Source organism: Mycteria americana, chromosome 11 (assembly GCF_035582795.1).
Source record: "Mycteria americana isolate JAX WOST 10 ecotype Jacksonville Zoo and Gardens chromosome 11, USCA_MyAme_1.0, whole genome shotgun sequence".
In the NCBI taxonomy this organism is placed as follows: Eukaryota; Metazoa; Chordata; class Aves; order Ciconiiformes; family Ciconiidae; genus Mycteria; species Mycteria americana.
In genome coordinates, this window is record NC_134375.1 from 11,428,944 (window position 1) to 11,446,084 (window position 17,141).

A 17,141-nucleotide genomic window follows, 5' to 3' on the forward strand; every position below is an offset into this window, starting at 1 on the left:
TGCTTTAGCTATGTCAGTATAATCAAAGAAACAAGTCTTTAACATAAGCAGGACTTTATTTTTACCATAGCCAGATTTAGATATGAAATAAAAACTGACATATCATCAATATAATACAACTGACTAGGAAAATTCTTATTTTAGGTCATCACTACACTGGCAGAAGCCCTAGTGAACTGTATGCTCAAAACCAAGGGGATTCTCTGCTCAAGCAGGTTATTTTGTCCAGGGACGAATACTGCTCTGCGGAATTAAAGTCTGAAGTCTTACCTTACAGGCAGACCCACGAGTGGTCCTAGAGCAGCCAGGCCTCCAAAACCCCTATGGACTTCAAGGACATTCTCGGGGGCAAGAAAAAAAAGGCTTTGGGGAACCAACAAAGGACATGTATCAAAAATGAAATTTGGATTATAAACCTTACAGACACAGATAGGAGAGACTAAATAATTTGTATATCCACTCACCTGAATAAAAGCCAATTTAAATAAATAAATAACATATTTTGCTTTCTAACAGCTTTTGAAACTTACTTGAAGCTCCCCATTAAAATGAAACAAACTCTTAATAGGCAGTAAAAGACTGGAATACTTAAAACTGAAGCGATCTAAACAAGACAAATAGAAAGCATAAGGGAATGACACAGCAGCTCATTAGGAACGGTTCACAGAACAATCTTATCAGTGAAAAAATTTTCCCCCTACATATTAAGAAAGCATCCATTTAATAGGAAAATTAATTCAGAATGTTGACTAAATTAAACCTCGAAACTTTCAGCAGTGATATGACAAACTCTTTGGGTGTTTGATTTCCAATATATGCCCAGATAAGTCTGAAAAGAACATAGCTTTGACCCCCATTAAAAACATACTCTGGTAATTATTTTCTGGTATGATCCGTGTGTATCTAGGGCGGCTCCCCCGCCACATGCCGGCACCTTCCGCGGATGCCACAGCGGTGCTGCCTCCTGCTTTGCACGGGAGCATGGAGATTTGTGGCAAACTACCTGGCCAGCGGCCACTGGCGAAGCTGCAGGGCATGCTGATATCCATCAGAGCTCACGTCGGCTCCCGTGGGCATCGGATCAAGTGTTACACACTGCTAAACCGAGCAGCATCGTGCATAATAGCAGAGCTCGGTTGTCTCCCAAAACAGCCTTAACCTGGCCATTCAGCACTCCCCTATGCTGCTGCTGTAGGTTTGCAGTGAAAAAGTAAAATGGTGAGCATCTCCAGAGAAAACGGGGATCTGAGAATTAACATCTTTATTGATATTTCCACCGTTTTCTACCAGAAAGGGGTTGATTGTTTTTGTTTACTTTGACTAAAATGTGGAATTTTGCAATTTTGGACACTGAAACGTTTTTTAATTATCTACCATCTAATTTTTTGGAACTGAAATATCTGCACCCTTTTTAAATTGAAGATTGAAACATTTCATTTTCTTTTTAAAATATGGGCTTTTGCAGTAGTGATGAGAAAGACTCCAAAGGGTTTGTAACTTGGGTTTTCATTTAGATAAGCTGGCCATGGCCAGAGAGGTTATTTAAGCTTATCCCCACCATCGCAATGCCTTGCCTCTGCAGGCCAGGGCTGGGACTCCTCATAAGGAGAGCTTTTCTTGCGGAGTGTCAGCAAGTCTAAATGTTGTGTCTGCCGGGGCATGGGAAGTAGGGGAAAATTATCTGCTATGTCAGAACCTTCAAACATGAAGTAATTCTATAAGCATTAACAGGTTCCTCCAGAGCATTAATCACAACAGATCGAGGCATTTTGCATATCACTATCCCACAAAACACGTGAGGAAACCAAAGCAGGCTTCACAAAGTCTGAAGGACTAACAAATTCAAAACCAAACATACTAACTAACCAACCTAAACACAGCCTATAAATATTATTTACATATATTTGAACCTGCAACTAAAACTCCTTTTCTTAAAAGTATAATGAGATTTTCCTTTGATTTTATTTGCAGGGAAAGGGAACAACCACAGGGCAACTGGGTTAATCCTCTTGTTTTACACGAGCGCTATAAAAACCAGAACAGAGTCCATAAAAGTGGCTTTGCATCAGTTACCTGTTTTCTACTGAGTTTAAAGTTGCTCCACATGGTGTCTGATCTTGCGTGCTAAATATACCCAGGAAGGGCTGAGAACATTCAAAGTCCATTGACTCCACAGGAGGCTGACACCGCTCAACAACCCGGGCGAGGTGGCCATAAAAGCACTTTTTTCAGCTAGGAGTTTGTCTTAGTCAAACCAGATGCCTTCTCCTGCACCCCTGCCAGGCAGCTCTCACCGGACAAGGAGCATCTCCGTCTCCTCTGTGCTGTATGTTAGAAACTGCCTACCACTGCGTTCCCATCATTTCGGGAGAGGCAAGCATGGACACTGCTTCTCTTCAAAGCATGTTGAGACCTCATCATCGAAATGCTGTTTTCCATTTATAAATTTGCTGGTAACTGCTGGTTTCAGAACTGCATAAAGCTGTCAGACTCCTGCAAAAGTAATCTGAGTGTTTCAGCTAAACCCCACAGGACAGGCGTACCTGCCTCGAACACGAGTCCTCTTTGGCGGTATGATGGAGGTGGTAGTGGAAGGACCTGTTGGACACTGCTCTGTGACCACTGTGCAATGCTGATGGTACTAGTGTGTAAGAGGCAAGGTCTACAATTTTACTGTAAGACTCTCCAGTTCCCTGTAAGACTATTACAAGTATCAAACCAATAATACTTAAAATTGGAAAGTTTTCTGTCCCTAGCTACTGAGGAAGATATTGGTAAATAACTTGGACATAATCAGTGTTCGGTGTTGATTGGATGTGCTCACAGTGAAGTCCAACAGACTATTTCATGAAATTCAGCAGAAATGGATCACTGAATCTAGAACCTGCCGTACATCAGGTATGTACCCCGGTAAGGGGCCCTGTTGCACCTGGTGGTGCAACACTGGTGTGCTGGATCTGAAGATGGACCAAAGGACTGAATGACCCAGGATTAGCTCCCAATTAAATGATCTCGGCTGAATCTCTAGTAGTAACCCTGACACCCATTGAGGGGCATTCAAGGCATTTATTAGTCCTGCTAATACTACTAATTAGTACTATAAGGCAACTTCACTTCCCAGACAGACAACTGCAGCAGCCTGGCTTTACAAGTCCTTAAAATGACTGAACACTGTTTTCAGATGCTGTGGTAAATTTTAAAAATCACTTTCAGCTCTCTGGCATGCTTTAACATGGCAGAGGATGTAGCAGAGTTACAAGCTGTGATTCAGAATCATGAAAAGATTCAAAACAGAAGAATCAACTTATTTAAAGCCTTCAATATGTTTTTATTTAGATATGGCCAATTAATAAACACTGCCCCAAGAAATATGGCACAATGACATTGGCGTTTTGACATTGTAATGCACAAAGGCACATTATATTCTTCTGTCACAATAGTTATTAATCCCATTTTTATCCAAAATTGCTTTAACAATAGTATTTCCCCAACCTCTTTCCTTAAGTGAAAGCTGCTACAATTAAAAAACATACCAGAATTTGATCCAGAATTAATTAAAGAAAAAGTGATAGGAAACAATGTATTCAATCACTGCACTTTATGACAACCCATAAAGGAGCCAAAATCTGTAGCTGTATCTGTATTAGCATTAAAAAGAAGAGTGATACACTTACTACACTGCTTTTCTATTTAACACTTACTTCAGGAACTTACCCAGCTCTTAAATACAGGCCATACGTCTGCCTTCACGTAACTTATGCAAGGGAAATGCTTCATTTGATTCTCCGATATAAATGATTACGCTAGTAAATTTTGTTACAGGACAGTATTCAACCCTGGTTTGCAAAGACAGAGCAAGTTATAATAAAGGGATAAAAGTTAAGAAGAAAAATAAAAACCTGTGAAGATCTCCAGCTTCTTCTTTCTATATAGCTGGCTAATGGATATGCTGTTGTTGGCAACCTATGTTACATCTCCCTTCTCCTAGGGTATGAAATGTGGTACAGCTCCTTCTCAGGAACACATGGAGGGCAACGGGCTCCAATTACAGAGCAGAAAGGTGCAACAGCTTTCTGTGCAGGGTTTTCATTAGGACATTATAAATCTCTTTAAAGAAATAACATCATTACTCATTGCTCTCCTGCCACCCCCAGTTGTGCTCAGTAGTGGATACAATTTCAAGACTTTTTTTTCCATTGCCAGAGGAATTTGTTGTTGCTGCATGTGTTGATAACTGAGAAATTAAAATGGTATCTAACCTTGTCAGAACTAAATAATTTTGACAGCAATTATATCTTTCTTAATTGTTAGTCTTCAGGTATGTCTTACTCCTTTCTGGATCTGTGTGACCTGACACCCAAATTTTCCAGAAGAAAGGCGTTTGAGTGACATTGCAGATAAATGGCACAGGAGCCCAGCACAGCACAGGATCCCACCGATGACTATTTGCAATTAGAACAGCTCAAATCTGCTAAAAGTGCTCAAGGTAAGACAAGTACAGCAGGGTTTGGCCAGCTGAGGAGGACTACCTGCCTAATGAAAAGATATTTAGCAATATTAATTTCTTATGGCATGCATACCATAGGCCTAAACATTCCCGTCCCTGTTCCAGGTATGACCATATTTCCAATTTCTTTGGAAATGGCTGGTTCAAAAAAAACTTAAACAGACATGGCAAAATTTTGTTTCAGTCACAAAAAGAGCCACAGAAGATATGAGTTTGTTAGACTGGATATTTGACTGAATGCACCCAATTAAACTGTAATGAATCACTAAAAGCCTAAGTGCCTTTTCAGTTTATTTTTCTCCAATCCATCATGACACTAATCAAAACACAACTCTGAATGACAAGGAGAATGCCTGTCATTAGGTCACAGTATGACCTTTGGGGCAGTCACGACTTCTCCATATATAGTTTTATCCATCAAAAAATGCATAGAATAACTCTTAGCCACAGCTCACTGTGGAGTTTGCACTCGCAAAGCACAACAGGTACATATTCATGCAGTATATCTCTAATCACAAGATTAACAGTGGGCACTTAATCAGCTGCAGAAGAGGAGTATCAATGCAGCGAGGGAGAATCCAACTGTGCCCATTCAGGAATCATTTTAAATAAAAGTTGCACAGATTTTACTTAAAGAACCATTAACAGCACTACAGAGCTGAGATGGAAACTGGCTCAGTTTCATTTCCAGGCATACTGTGTTAAATGGACACCACTAACTGGGAAAATAGAAAGGAGGTCGCAGTTGACTGGAGGTTAGCAAAGGTGATGCCCATCTACAAGAAGGGCTGGAAGGAGGATCCATGGAACTACAGGCCTGTCAGCCTGACCTCGGTGCCGGGGAAGCTGATGGAGCAGATCATCCTGAGTGCCATCACGCGGCACGTGCAGGACAACCAGGTGATCAGGCCCAGTCAGCATGGGTTTACGAAAGGCAGGTCCTGCTTGACTAACCTGATCTCCTTCTGTGACAAGGTGACCCGCTTAGTGGATGAGGGAAAGGCTGTGGATGTTGTCTATCTAGACTTCAGTAAAGCCTTTGACACTGTTTGCCACAGCATTCTCCTGGAGAAACTGGCTGCTCATGGCTTGGACGGGTGTACTCTTCGCTGGGTAAAGAACTGGCTGGATGGCTGGGCCCAAAGAGTGGTGGTGAATGGAGTTTACTCCAGCTGGTGGCCAGTCACAAGCGGTGTTCCCCAGGGCTCAGTACTGGGACCAGTTCTGTTTAATGTCTGTATCAATGATCTGGATGAGGGGATCGACTGCACCCCCAGTAAGTTTGCAGATGACACCAAGTTGTGTGGGAGTGTTGATCTGCTTGAGGGTAGGAAGGCTCTGCAGAGGGACCTGGACAGGCTGGGTTGATGGGCCAAGGCCAGTTGTATGAGCTTCAACAAGGCTCAGTGCTGGGTCCTGCACTTGGGCCACAGCAACCCCATGCAACGCTGCAGGCTTGGGGAAGAGTGGCTGGAAAGCTGCCTGGCAGAAAAGGACCTGGGGGTGTTTGTTGACAGCCGCCTGAATATGAGCCAGCAGTGTGCCCAGGTGGCCAGGAAGGCCAATAGCATCCTGGCTTGTATCAGAAATAGCGTGGCCAGCAAGATGAGGGCAATGATTGTCCACTGTACTCGGCACTGGTGAGGCTGCACCTCGAATACTGTGTTCAGTGTTGGGCCCCCCACTACAAGAGAGACATTGAGGGGCTGGAGCGTGTGCAGAGAAGGGCAACGAAGCTGGTGAAGGGTCTGGAGCACAAGGCTGATGGGGAGCGGCTGAGGGAAGTGGGGTTGTTTAGCCTGGAGAAAAGGAGGCTGAGGGGAGACCTCATCGCTCTCTACAGCTGCCTGAAAGGAGGTTGTCGAGAAGTGGGTGTGGGTCTCTTCTCCCAAATAACAAGCGATAGGACGAGAGGAAATGGCCTCAAGTTGTGCAAGGGGAGGTTTAGATTGGATATTAAGAAAAACGTCTTCACTGAAAGGGTTATCAAGCATTGGAACAGGCTGCCCAGGGAAGTGGTTGAGTCACCATCCCTGGAGGTATTTAAAAGCCGTGTAGATGTGGTGCTTAGGGACCTGGTTCAGTGGTGGACTTGGCAGTGCTAGGTTAATGGTTGTACTTGATGATCTCAAAGGTCTTTTCCAACCTAAACTATTCCATGATTCTAAGTATTAAGGAACAATCCAAGCACCTGGTACATTAACAGTTTACAAAAAATCAATTATTCTATAACCACTGATTAATATAATCTAGTTTAACTTTTATGATAATTTCAGCCACTCTAATAACTCAGTAAACTCTTGAGAAGAAACATGAGAAAATAGTTCTCTACAAGTATATAGCCAAAAATTGTCTAAAGATTTCAAATTGAGAACTCTGGTAAATAAGCAGCCTTCCAGACACCTGGAACTTCAGTTTTACAGCCCTGATGCATAGTATGCTGTGAAAATATATTAATCCTTGTTAGAGTGGAAAACTTTCTCTTTCTTTGAGTGGCAGTTTTTCGTTACCTTGCATTACCATCCCTGGTTCCGCCATGTCCCTTCATTCCAAATAATGCACGAAATTTGCAGTCTTGTAGTGCTAAAATCCATTACCAAATATGCTTCACTAAGCCAAATTCAATGCTCAAAGGTGGAAGGTAAAAATAAATATGCAGTCCTCTAGTTGGAAAGAAACTGGTGAGGCATACAATAAATACATAGTAAATCCCAAAGCTGTTTGACAAGCTAGAAGAAAGTAAGTTAATGTTGTGTAAAAGTTACACATTTATTCCTGGATTATCATCAGTCTTCTGGATCATGGCACAAAGATTACGGAGAATAAATAGACGTAAATTTGGGTAGGCATTTTGTATTTCACTGCCTTTCTCCTACCATGGTTTATACTGCTCCTTGCTGTTTGGCTAGTTATCAGTGGGCAGCTAGTGAATCTAGATGCAGTGTGCAACTAATATAGGTAAAGCAATGTGATTCATGATTGGCAATAGAGTATTATCATTTCCTTTAAAAACCGTGGAATTTCTGCGGAATTGGAGGAAATTAAATTTCTTAAATGTAATTCGATTTTTCTATTTGCATGTGAAAATACCTACCTGGTAAGGCCCTTCTTAAAAAAAATAAATTTAGAAATGTTTGACAGAGATCATGCTGATTTCTGTGGCCATTTTGTTAGAAATCCTTCATTATTATTTTAATATGAAAGGAAAACTTTTTTATTTATGGGGGTTTATTGCTAATTTCTCACTTTGGGAAATAATAGATTTTCTTTCAAGTTACATTTTTAGTGCCTATAGCTGAGGACTTGTTCTGTTTTGCAATGTATTTTGGAGAGATCTTTGGCTTCAAACCAAACTATACATATCAACATTTACACAAATGTTATATATTACCCACTAAAGCAATGAAAATCCTTCTTCAATAGGTTGGGAATAAGCTCTTTTGACCAAAAAAACCCTTTAAAATACTGCACATTTATATTTTATCCAGTGCATTTACAACAGAGTCTTATTATTCTTACAACACCCATTATCAAGGAGGTTTCAGCCAGGACTAGCTCTCCACACAGTAGTTGTTAGAGAAATACAAACAAAAATACGGAGTTATAGTCCCCAAAAGTCTGTGCTTTATGAAATGACGAAGCCACCAAAGGGAGCAAAGCCAACATGAGTGCAAAGTCTCTAGAGGAGACCTGTCCCTGCTCCTGTGCTTTGTCATTCCCTGGAAGACGGCTACATTTCTCAGTAGACCTTTCAGCTCATAAAGTTGGAAGAGGAGATGGGGGCATAGTGAATAAGTACTCCCTGCTGCTTTCGTTGTACGTCTGGTTGCATCTCCAAACAGGCTGTGGATGAGACTTCTGGACTTCCGGTTGCACGGGAGAGACTTGCTTCATTTTGTCAAGTCGGCTTCGTTCTGTGAAGGCAGCTGGCAGAGGAGACAAGATTTCTGGGAAAACAGAGTGGCCATCAAAGGTGATAATTAAAAGAAATATCCCCTAAAATCTTGCTGGATAAGTACAGGACCTAGTGGACCAGTTGTCAATACATTATCTTAATTCGTTATTGCAGACCTTTTTGTAAGTCTCTAGTGCTGCTGGTTTGCTCTGATACTTTCGGAGTTATGCAAGGTCATCAATAGTTTATGGAAATAGCTCCTGTAGCCACACTGAATAAATACTTAGAATTCCTGCTAAAGAAATCACCTTCATATGAGAGTGAGTTTGCAAGTACAGACTCTTTTTCCCAAAAGGATGCAAGGTACAAAGGAAACCCACCTCCCTTCACATCCAGTGGGGCTGAATTCCTACTATTCAACTCTGCTACAGCTGCTCTTATGGACTACAAACTCATCATGCAGCCTTTTGTCGGGGGACTAAGCCCTCATCAACAAGAACATTAGCTTAAAGAGTATGTCCCTAACTGGAAAGTGTGGCAGGATAAGGACCAGGTGGTGACACTGACACTGAACATGGAAAAATGGAATAAAACACAGAGAATAAAACATGTAAAATATCTTCAGGGTATTTACAGCTTACAAGGAATTGCAGTACTGAAGCCCTGTAAAATCTATCTACAACAACATCACTACTAGAGTGAAAGCCAGAAAGAGATTTCCATTTCTAAAGATGAAAATAAGGCTTAAAGTATAGGAAGGGCTTCATTTTGATTCACATCTATTTTATTATAGACATAACTGCAAAAAGCTGGGATAACTAAAAATAGTCTTTAATTAACATGAGGACAATGGTGAATTTACAGCATGATGAATGATGATGGGAACACAGCTCCATGCTCAAGTACAGAGGTGACAACATAACCGTAATTATGAGAGTACTCCCAATGTATCTGTACCTTGAAAGGATTTTTAAGGTTGGACATTTTCCAAAGTAACCTGCCATCATTCTGAAGCTAGCAAAATTGAATTTGTCTCCAAGAATTAATGTAGAGGCAAATTTTCAATAGTACAGACAACATTTATTTCTCCTTTCTCCTCCCAACTTCCCCATGTTTTTTCACTTTAGTATTGTTATTGTTGCATACTAAAACTGGAGAACTTTTCGGGCCAGACTTCCATTTTAATTAAAAAGTGGCAGTAACAGCTGTTTGTCATTGAACTGGAGTTCATTTGGTAAAGAGAATCAGTGTGTTCTACATAGCAAGAACAAACTACATTTAAATATGATTCATTCCTAGTATATTGACTTTGTCCGCAGCACTGTAAATACCCAGGCGCTCAGGGCATGACTGACAACATAAAACACTGAGACTATGTGACAACTGAGTATGGTAGGCATGACTCATGTCTTTGAGCATCTGTCTTGGACAAGGGATGCAGTGCCAAGGAACAGTTTATGAAGCCAGGATAGTAATGGGCTATGATGAGGTCTTCGCAATTTGGGATAAGGCAGCATGGTGGCTTTTGTAGAGCAAGGTAAGAGACTGCTACACAGGGAGCTTTCACAGCATGCAAGACCTCTTCAGTGCTAGCACTAAATTGCCCTCAATTTGCTCATCCATTCCCAAATGAACATCTTTGGTAAAAGCCAAAGACTGCAGCTGGAGGCAAAGAGTGATCTGTGTCATCTGTGTGACCCAGAAAGAATGCTACAACAAACCACTGAATTTCCACCATAATCCCAACTGCACTGACGGAGGTTGACCCTAAGCCAGAGGATCCTGTTACAGTAATATGCACAAGGAATAGACTCAGTGAACCCATATTCAGATAAAAGGGGGAAGCATGTTGTTTGTGGTGTTCATGCAGTGGTTTCTCTGAGTGCCTAGAGAATCTCGGGACTTTCACCCATGCCAATGCTTATACCTCAGCACCCTAAAGAAGCAGCGCTGGTACCAGCAGATCAGGATAAAGGTCTGTTCTTCCAGTAATTTAGGATCTGATGGAAGAATTAATTGCTTTGGCAACAGTGTCAAAGTCAGGGGTTGGTTTCCTTGACGGCATGGAGTAGCTCAGCGGCTCATGAGAAATGCTGAAAAAATGTTGTTCCCTCTGGAGGCATCCAGATCTTGAAGATCTTCCCATCAAGTGTTCCCAGAGAAATTGTTCACAGTCTGTAGTTATAGGGAAGGAACATGGAAGGGTGACTTCCCATGTCACTTGCAGTGTTTAGTTTGTCTGAAAATTGGCATATGGATAAGCACTTGGGGGAGAAATTGTAGCTTCAAAACATCACAGGTGAGTCTACACTCTTTTCTTTCTTTTAAAAATGTTTAGCACTTCTGAACAGCTTTCCACCGTGAAGTTCCACTAGCATCTGAAAGGTGGCCAGCCCTGCTCCCTCCCTCCTTTAGCAGGGGCAGACTTAAGACGGGACAGATGAAGTTACTTACCAAGGGTTATGTGCCAAGGTCAGTAGTTAAGGTACAAACAGTAAAGGTTCCCTGCTAAATGAGTGAACAAATAGTAAACTAATAGTATGCAACATTGAATGTGCACTTTTAATCTTCAATTCTGTTTGAAGTAATTACATTCTGACAATATGCAGGTGTATTAACCTAGTTTTTGCAGGAAGCTAGGGAGAAAACACGTCCACAAAAGGATTAAAACTTCCCTGAGACTAATTCCTGGCTTTTCCTCCATGTTCAAAACCACATTTCTCTGTTATAGAAGGTGTCTCTGCTCAGCTAAATCACAGCAATTACATTTTATTCTTTGATACATTTTTCTGTTTTTATTTTCTGTTCCGAGTCATTATTTTTAATCCACCCATTTAAAAAGTCTCAGGTCTGGTTCACATCATAAGTAGCTAATGGAAGGTTACCTTTTAATGCCATCATTCACTATTTTTTCCTATTGTAATGACATGTCTGCGTGTGTATTTTTTTGCAAGATGGCCAGTCACTGGAAAAAAAAAAAAAAAAAAAAAAAAAGGCAAATGCAAGACAGACTGACTTAAGAGGGCAGAAAAAATCCTCTCTTCATTCATTTTGATTAAACATCACATAAATTAGAGGCAGAGCTCTGGCTACTGCACCTCATGGACCAAGTCAGGGAGTTAAACCTTTGCCCACAATCCCAAAGTTCCAAAGAAATATATAAATTTCAACAAAATATGACCGTTTCAGCCAATAGGAGGCAGTAGCCTTTACAGGGGGAAACAAATGCTTTTATTTCTACTGCCTTCCCCCTTGGCCTTTGAAGCCAGGGTTCCCACGTATTACTCCTCTGGAGTATGACTGAACTGTGAAAATAGGCTCCCCCCCACGCCCCCCAGCCTTCTCCTGCCCCCTCTTTTTGCAAATGGCCTCTCTTAAAACAAAGCCTTTCAGCAAAAACTCAGAGGAAGAAGCAGGGAGGAGGTTGTTTTAAATCTTTTGTGAAAGACAGAGATTTTGAAGTATCAATTTTTTATATTTTTGTCCTTCTTCCCAGGCTTTTTGTCACGAACATCAAACAGAATGGCTGTCCCTTTTGCTCCTGTTAACCTCAGTCTAACCAAATTTCTGTGATCTCCTAAAAGATGAAGAGTGAGAAGGAAAAATCAAAATAAAAATTTACCCCAGAACCTTGTGTCATGAATTTGTAAATAATGTTATACATAGCCAACTCTTACTGAGAGTTGCAAGAGTTAATATAAGAGTATTCATAATATATTACAGGAAGGAGAATTACTTCAATTTGTTAAACATGTGTTAAATTCGTCAAAAAAAACCAAGTCAAGCAATATTTTCTTCCAAGGGGTATTTCATAAAGGGAAAATGTCCAAAACAAAATTAATTTCGAAATATTTTCACTGAGTGGGCCTGCAATCCTTTTTTATTTTTCCCCTCCAGCTTTCCTTTCTATTTATTTCTTGTTTTGCATGAATATAAACCTATTCAGGTGGACACAAGAGCTATACCAACCACTAGAAGTATAAGGTGGCTGGACACAGGCCGTTCCTCCCATAGCCCTTCCACTGCTCTGGGTGTGGGAGGGAAGGGGTCAGGTGTGCTGTTAAAAAGAACCAAAAAGCACTTTCCCATAAGCAATGTGTTACGGAGGGAATGAACACCCAAGTTAATTATCGTACAGTTTAATGAGGAAAAACCATCCATTTCATCACAGGGCTTTACTCTTTACTAGGGCGTCCTTTACACACAAACAGCCTAAAAGGGTGCAATTGCTGTTGTTCTACACTAACTTACAGAAAGCTAAAGACTGGTTTTTGCTAAGAGAAAACTTAAATCTTACATTTAAGTGTCTGACTGAGCATTAATAGAAAACAGTCAGACCTGAATGCAAGATTTCTTAGTCACAATTTGGTTCTATATGTGTATTTTTAAAGGCACTTTGGATTAATAATAATGATAATTAACTTAAAATTTAAAGCCTTTCTTGTGAACAATGGAAATCACCTTTTAAAGGAAAGATATTTCTCTTTTATGACCGGGAAACTGAGAAGCAAACCATTTCTTGTGGTTCCCACCAAGTAGTACGGAGAGTGGTGACACTGCCTGTGGCAGCTGAGTGCATACAGCTGTGGGTCTCTTTAAATTCATTCTGTGTCCCACAGGTTTTTAGTCTGTCGGGTTTGGGTTTCATAGCATAAACATTTTCCAAAACAATTCAAAATCTGTGCAGCTACCTGCAAATTATAACCTCTCTGAAGCCAATCAAGCAAGCACCTATCTTTTCCAAAGCCAGCCCCTCAGGAAGGAAAGCCTACAAATCTCTGCTCCATCCCTTTTACACTTACAGTGGAATATGAAAAGTAAAGACACAATGGAGATCGTAGAAAACTCAAAAACCTGCAGCTTTTGATTTTATGTGCTGTAAACTTCCACCATTGCCTTTCTACTTCAGCAATTTAGTTCTGCTTGTAAAGGCTCTCTGTTGCTTCCAAGACTGAATACAGAATGAACAAAACCACATCAGAATATCGGCATAGAAACTGCAGCATGTCCATCTGGCTGCCAGCGCTACAAGCTGCCTTGCATCAGTTCATCAAAGGGATGCTACTGTATGGTCAGCAATTGCTTGAAAAGCTGGCAGGACACACTCAAGTACCTTGAATCTATCCAAATTTGCACAAATGAGGGTAGCTGGTATAAAACACTAGATTGATGAAAGTAACGTAGGACTGGACTTCAGAGTGGAGCCATGATTTCACCATGGAAATGGGCTAGAGCTGAGCTGGTCATGTTCTTCAAAGTGCAGTGCCCAGAGGATGCGTTACTCCCCCAAATGAAACACCAATTTGGAAACTCACACAGCCTGAAGAAGAGCAAAGCAATTCTAGAAACTCAGTTTAAACAAGCTAAAATCTGTCCTGTGTACAGTGCCAATTTCTACTTATACATTCCTGTTTTGCACAAAGGCAAATAAGAGCAAAATCTGGCCCCAAAACTGCCAACAGTTCTTTGAATACTAATTTAGGCTTTTAAAATACCCAAGTATATATAAAAGCACAGCTCAGATTTTAAAAACAACCAGAATTGGCTTTAAAATATCTGCGCTCTCTTTTCTAGACCTCCACCAGGCAGACCACAGGTCCTTCATAGGGCCAATGCTCCATCACTAGAGGAATAATTCAGTTTTACCAGTGCTGGTGCCAGGACTCACACTTAGCTGTGCACTCTTGCACAGCTTGCGGCATGGAGCACGGTGTCCTTGATCCAGAAGCTGCTCAGACGTTAGCAGAGTCTCCCTGGGATGCAGTACCTGGCTTCAGGAGAAGTTTGGCAAATTAGTTTTTTGCCACATCATGGAGCAGGCTTTTTTTTAGCTTTTACAGGATGACTAACATAGCCAAAATATTCAGTGACATATTTTCAGAGTTGGAGTTATCAAATGGAAAAGCCAATGGCCAGCAAGTTGAGGCAATGCAGATGGGATGATCAGCACATACGTCTGCCAGCTTCAACTAATTGTGCTGTGTTGGTTTGGCAATGCTGTCTGCTGCAGTGAGAGTAAGTCATAACAGCTGTAGTTAGATATCAGACCAAAACGACACCAGAATTCCTACAGCATGGCATAAACCATTTAATATTGACTATTGTACAATAATTTGCCTTAGGAATAGGAGTATACACACATTGACCATCATTAAGTGTGCCCTCTGAGCACCTGCTAGTTCATACGCTATATCACAGAATCACAGAATCGTATAGGTTGGAAAAGACCTTTAAGATCATCAAGTCCAACCGTAAATCTAAAACTACCAAGACCACCACTACACCATGTCCCTAAGCACCTCATCCAAACGTCTTTTAAATACCTCCAGGGATGGCGACTCAACCACTTCCCTGGGCAGCCTGTTCCAATGCTTGACAACCCTTTTGGTGAAGTAAAATTTCCTAGTATCCAGTCTAAACCTCCCCTGGTGCAATTTGAGGCCATTTCCTCTCGTCCTATTGCTTGTTACTTGGCAGGGGAGACCAACACCCACCTCTCTACAACCTCCTTTCAGGTAGTGGTAGAGAGCAATAAGGTCTCCCCTCAGCCTCCTTTTCTCCAGGCTAAACAACCGCAGCTCCCTCAGCCGCTCCTCATCAGACTTCTGCTCCAGACCCTTCACCAGCTTTGTTGCCCTTCTCTGGACACGCTCCAGCACCTCAATGTCTCTCTTGTAGTGAGGGGCCCAAAACTGAACACAGTATTCAAGGTGCGGCCTCACCAGTGCCGAGTACAGTGGACAATCATTGCCCTACTCCTGCTGGCCACGCTATTTCTGATACAAGCCAGGATGCCGTTGGCTGCCTTGGCCACCTGGGCACACTGCTGGCTCATATGCAGCCGGCTGTCAACCAACACCCCCAGATCCTTTTCCGCTGGGCAGCTTTCCAGCCTCTCTTCCCCAAGCCTGTAGCGTTGCATGGGGTTGCTGTGGCCCAAGTGCAGGACCCAGCACTGAGCCTTGTTGAACCTCACACAACTGGCCTTGGCCCATCAACCCAGCCTGTCCAGGTCCCTCTGCAGAGCCTTCCTACCCTCAAGCAGATCAACACTCCCACACAACTTGGTGTTGTCTGCAAACTTACTGGGGGTGCAATCGATCCCCTCATCCAGATCATTGATACAGACATTAAACAGAACTGGTCCCAGTACTGAGCCCTGGGGAACACCACTTGTGACCGGCCACCAGCTGGAGTAAACTCCATTCACCACCACTCTTTGGACCCAGCCATCCAGCCAGTTCTTTACCCAGCGAAGAGTACACCCGTCCAAGCCATGAGCAGCCAGTTTCTCCAGGAGAATGCCGTGGCAAACAGTGTCAAAGGCTTTACTGAAGTCTAGATAGACAACATCCACAGCCTTTCCCTCGTCCACTAAGTGGCTCACCTTGTCACAGAAGGAGATCAGGTTGGTCAAGCAGGACCTGCCTTTCATACACCCATGCTGGCTGGGCTTGATCCCTTGGTTATTCTCTACATGCCGTGTTATAGCACTCAGGATGATCTGCTCCATCAGCTTTCCCCAGTACCGAGGTCAGGCTGACAGGCCTGTAGTTCCATGGATCCTCCTTCCAGCCCTTCTTGAAGATGGGCGTCACATTTGCTAATCTGCAGTCAGCAGGGACCTCCCCAGTTAGCCAGGACTGCTGGTAAATGATGGAAAGGGGCTTGGTGAGCACTTCTGCCAGCTCCTTCAACACTCTCGGGTGGATCTCATCAGGCCCCATAGACTTGTGAGTGTCTAAGTGGTGCAGCAGGTCACTCACCATTTCCCCCTGGATTATGGGGGCTCCATTCTGGTCCCCGTCCCTGTCTTCCGACTCAGGGGGCTGGGTACCCTGAGAACAATTGGCCCTGCTATTAAAGACTGAGGCAAAGAAGGCATTAAGTACCTCAGCCTTTTCCTCACCCTTTGTCACTGTGTTCCCTCCCCCGTCTACTCGGGGCTGGAGATTCTCCTTACCTCTCCTTTTGCTGCTAATGTATTTGAAGAAGTGTTTTTTGTTGTCTTTTATGGCAGTAGCCAGACTGAGCTCTAGCTCAGCTTTGGCCCTTCTAATTCTCTCCCTGCACAGCCTCGCTACACCTTTGTAGTCCTCCTGAGTTGCCCGCCCCTTCTTCCAGAGGTCGTAGACTCTCCTCTTTTTCCTGAGTTCGAGCCAAAAATATGGAAGGTAGGATGTAAGTAGTCCAACCAGACACAGGAAAGTTACAAGCAGTGTGACCGTTTTGCCTGGTGTGACTGATGGCATCTCAAACAGACTCAGAGTTGTTTGATCACTCATTTGTTGAAAGCAATCTTGCTCCTGGAGACCTAGGGCATCCCACAATTTGTTTTATGGCAGGTATATAATTTTTGCGTTCCATGTGCGGCACACAGAAGCCAACAAATAACTTAGGATCACAATAAAATATTTTCCCTAGCCAAAATATATACAGTGCCATTCACAGCAAAATGGTCTAAAGTTCTATCAGAAATGTGATGGGCAAACCTCATTTTTCAGAGGCGACTGCTTCAAAGGAAAGTTTGTTTTACAGACTTCTAACTTTTTTTTTTATTATGTACAGGTCTTATCCCTTAGCACTTTGTATCAGCAGTTATTTTAATTAAGCTTCCCAAAAACTAATTTCAGGATTTTCATTTGATTCAGTTTTTTCACTGAAACAGTGCCAGCTCATGCTTTTAAAAAAATTTATGAGCACCTCTGTGAGATTTGTACACTAGGTATAGGCTGTGCA